We start from the raw sequence: 5,099 nt of genomic DNA on the forward strand, positions 1-5,099 counted from the left end.
TTAGTAGCTCTGAATACTTTAGAATTTTTGTATATTATGTGTTAAATTAAGAGTGTAATATTAATTTTCGAGTTAGGGTTGTCCATCTGCAAGGGAGATTTTCTCAATCTTTTCAGTAAATTTTCCTTGGAGGTGGTCCCCGCACGACTTACTCTGGGTTTCAGGGTGAAATTCGGGGTGGGTCGTGTCAGAAAATCCCATTTTCGGTATCTCTCCAAGAGAAATAAAAATCGTCAAAAATTAAAATGACGTCAAAATATTCCACGACATTAATTGTTCAACCATGAACTATAGCATGCATTTATTTAAAATAAACGTCCACTCACAAATTTGGCCTAAGCCTGATGTCGATCTGGGGCCTCGTCTGCTCGAGCCTCCTCACGTCCTGTTCCAAATATAATATTAATTTCCCAACCAATAATCCAATATTTAATCAAAATAGGCAAAATTACCCGAGAGCCATAAATACGCTCATCGTTGCCTAACTTCGATATTCTTAAATCGGAACGATCCGAACTTAAATATCATACTCAACAGTCGTAAATACAACCTCCCCAAAATACGACTTAAATCCTACGGCCGGATTCTACATTAATTAACCGCCAAAAATCCAAACTTCGGAAATTCACAAACCTATCCAAATCTCGTCCAAAAATTCCATAAATCACATCAATATACTCCTCTTAATATTCCACACTTAAAACCCTAAAAATCTCCTAACCGGCGGCGGCCGGAGGCCAATTCCGGTGACCTCCAAAACCTATGAAATTTTGACAGAATAATCCTCTCATCATGCTCTACAACTTTCATGACCAACACATCACCCAATTCCAAGCCAACTAGGCTAATCGAACGAAAACAACTTAAAAGCCCTAGAAATTTCAACTCCACATTTCTCCTTACCTAGCTCAAGAGGGAGGGAGCTGCTTGGAGGGGTTGCTGCACGAGAGGAGGGCTACAAAACCGTACCAAGCTTGCCCGGATTGGTGGCCGGAGGAGGGAGTTCCGGCGACCGGAAGTTCGGGGCAGCCTATCCTTTCGGGCGGCACCGCTCTCTCACGGCGGCGCTAGGGGGGCTGCTACCGGCCTAGAATGGAAGCTGGGTTGGAGGCCGTTCGATTGGGACCGGTGCGGCGGTCTGGGGCGGCCGGACGGCGGCGGTCTAGCGGTCGGAAATCCGGCAGCGGGAGGGCTCGGGTGAGGAGAGAAAATCGGGAGGAAAAGAGAATGGGTTTGGGCCTCACACCCCAAACCGGTCCATCACCTATATACTACCCAATTCTAAAATAAAACACCCCGAAAAAAATAATACCCGAATAAAAATTACCTTTTACTAGCTAAAATTACTATTTTTACCGTCGTCGTATTTTCCTCATACGAATAATCCTCCGCACATAATCGTCCCCGAAACCCATCTAGGGACCAATTAACTATTAATTCAATGATCGAGACGGTAAAATTCTTATTATAATCACGCTAGTAAATAAGGTAAAAATATAAGGGTCGGGATGTGACATATAATGGTCCAAATTTTGAGAAATTCTCATGGACATCCATTCTTCCGCTCAAAACAAAGACATTCGAGATCTAGCATCACCATGAAGCATGGTGGTGACCCGGGGGACATTGACGTCACCCGAACACGACTCCAACTTCCTGGAGGTTGTCCGATCAATTCCTCAAGCAATTGAGGTGCACCGGCCTTCCCTCGATGTTGCATTGGCCCCCTGCAATGCTCATTACTCGTTTTGAAAACCTATTCTAAAGCTAAATTAGGAGTGAGACCCTCCTACGCTAAATGACACAAAAGTGAACATTCCATTCTTACATCAAATTATGTAGATAGATACAACCAACTTGCGGACACCTTTTTATGCCTTATGGTGTTGGTTGAAGTGTTAACACACTGGTCACGTGTTACACTATTATCTACTGCTTATGCTTCTACGAGCTCACTACCCATTCTTTAAAGAAGTTTATCGGGATGTAAGTTGAAGTGTTCTGTACCCCATGTTCACACGCAATATGGTCTCACCGAGGCTACGATCAAGCAACTTTAGCTTGTCGCTCGAACATTATTGATGCGCACCAATCTTTCTATTGCGTCTTAGGGCTATGCAATATTTGCATGCAGCTTTACTATTCATCTACGACCCACTATCATTGAATATTTTTGTACTACAGCTCGTGACTATGTACCAGGATTGCAATCCTTAAGCTCAAACAAGATTGAAACGGATCTCCAATCCTTGAGCTCAGCTAGATGTTTATTCTAGGTGCCAAATCGCACTGCCACTGCGCACAATGATGGGTCATTTGAGATGAATAAGTATTTAGGTTGGATGTGAACCTCCACCTATAATTCGCATATGTAGAAACCTTGTCAGGCGATCTCTTTCACCGCTATATTGCGGATTGTCACTTTGATGAGACAATATTCCTGCCGTTAGGGGGAGATAACAACACAAGTGTTCAAGTGGAACGACGTGAATTGTCGTGGTTTGTCCCCACTAAGTCTCATCTTGATCTCAAATGCTTAAAGTGTTAAAGTGACGAGATCACATGCTGCAAATATGTCTACAAGGATTGATGTCTCATCAAGAGGACATGGCGCGACCAAAAGGTGTTGGTCTTGAGACCGTCACCATGGATGGTGATATAGTGACGCCATATAGTGACAAAATTGGTGTCACAAGGCCGTGTGGCTCCCCAAAAGGAGGGAGGCCCTTAGGTTCGATACTTTCTCGCACTAGGAAGAAAGCAAGCTTGGCACAACCTAATTCATTGATTAGTGATACTCAAATTCGTCTCATGAAGTCTGAATTGTGATTATCGTTGGGGGACGCCTCAATGTCAAATCCAATCCATATAGAGATCTCTACAAGTATTACACTAGTGTACATGAGGACGTGGGATAATGAGTCTACTATCGAACCACCTTTCGTTGATGGATATCAACTTAGTTGATTGGCCTAATGGAAAGATGCGATCCAGCATTAACAAAGAGATATGTCTTTGGGCAGGTGATGCCGACACCGCAAGCTAAACCCTATTAATTATGTCTTTGTTAGATAGCGTAGTGAGAACAAGAGTTTAGACTCACTTTATGGCCCAAGGTCTCTCACTAACATGCACTGGGATCGACTACGATGAGATATGCTCTCGTAATGGCTGTCATTGAACTCCACTACTTTGTCAATTTGGTAGTTTCCGAATAACTGAACATGCAGCTTATGAATGTGGTCATAATAACATCTCTATGGGATCAAAGATATAAGGATTTCATTCATCCGAATCAAGTTGCTCCAAACCACAGGAGCACGCGTTTGCTAAATGTATTGAAACGCACATGGACTATACTTGATTTGGAAGGGATATGGTGAATTATGCCTTTGCGTGTTCATTCCGGATTTACATGGACTCTTGATGGATCAAGAGATGCCAATATGTATCAACATCTGAAGAAAAAGATATTGGGGAGACATGGTCTCGATAAGGCACTCGATGACTGTATTAATGATGATTTTCCATCAATCGGCTTAGGTGCTCTAACGAAAGTGAGGCCTACATATACCCCATGATTAGTCAAAGTCTTTGATCTAAAGAGAGATCCGTTGTTTTGTCTAAAATAAGATGACAAATATGTGTTAAGAGATGGAGTTCCCATCTAAGTACAATAAGACGCATCAATGTACTCAACACAATACGAAAGACTTGACATCTCATTCGCTATGAAAAGTTGTAAAGCTAAGTATAGCTATGCACCCACGCAACGCCAATGAAATGGCAGTAACTCTTTTTTCAATACTTAATGGTATGAAAGGTTGAGGCTTATTCTATCCCTACATAAGAAAGACACATCAATAGCGAAATCAGAATCTGCCAAGTTTCTTAGGTTAACTTCCACAGGACCTACAGGAAATCTCACTCACTTGAAAATGGTGAAATTGGTACCATTGGAAAGGTCTATGTATCTACTTTCCAGGGACACCAACCATTTGATCATACCTATCATATTGAGTGAGTTATGGCCATTTTCGTAAAGTATGATGAATCTGTCCGAGAATCTGATTTTGGCAAAACATTCAACTTCGACGAGACTTTGTGAATAGCTCCTGACGAACCAGAACGTGTGTAATATACGGTTGGAAAGCTCTATGAGTCTAGTTTCCAAAACAGTTTACGGTTCGTTCATATGTATTCCCTAGAGGAAGTTACGGCTGTTCTAGTAACTGAAGGTCATGCTGCGCGGAAATCTGATTTGCTGCACGAACTTATGTTTTGAGTTCACAAGCGGCCTTCTCCTCAAAATCTAAGTGTAAAAGATCATTTTAGGACAATACGGCATGATTTAGTTAATCATTGCTTAATGCCACATTTGAAGACATGTTAAAGAGCATTGACATGCTAAGTTGTTGAGATTTCCGTGATTAGTAAGAATCAGGAAGAGCCCTATGATTGATGTAAAGATCAGGGGGAGGTGCGAACTTCAGGAGGAGTCTAGCACATACATACATGTCACTATCAAATGTGAAGGGTGCGTTGTACTCTTTTTCTCTTACGATTAAGGTTCAGTTTTTCTCCCACAGGGTTTTTGTGACTTGACGAGGTTTTTGACGAAGCAACAGATTAGCACCATCGGTATATCAACGTGCGGCACAAGGGGGAGTGTTCTAGGATATTCTGTATCTTTCTAGATATTCGTTATGTGTGCCTTGGCCTTATGCCAATAGGATATGTAGTTAAACTAGATCTATGTATTCATATCCTTACCATATTGGTATTGTGTAATTCCCTATATAAAGGACTCCTATCAATGAATAAGATGATGATTCTCTTGTTATCTCTTTGTTTATACACTTTATATGACACGACCCACCCCGAATTTCACCCTGAAACCCAGAGTAAGTCGTGCGGGGACCACCTCCAAGGAAAATTTACTAAAAAGATTAAGAAAATCTCCCTTGTAGATGGACAACCCTAACTCGAAAATTCATATTACACTCTTAATTTAACACTTCTGAACATCACATAATATACAAAAATTCTAAAGTATTCAGAGCTACTAAACACAAGCGGAAGCAAGAAAACACGAGTAG

The sequence above is a fragment of the Fragaria vesca genome, linkage group LG4 (genome assembly GCF_000184155.1).
Source record: "Fragaria vesca subsp. vesca linkage group LG4, FraVesHawaii_1.0, whole genome shotgun sequence".
In the NCBI taxonomy this organism is placed as follows: Eukaryota; Viridiplantae; Streptophyta; class Magnoliopsida; order Rosales; family Rosaceae; genus Fragaria; species Fragaria vesca.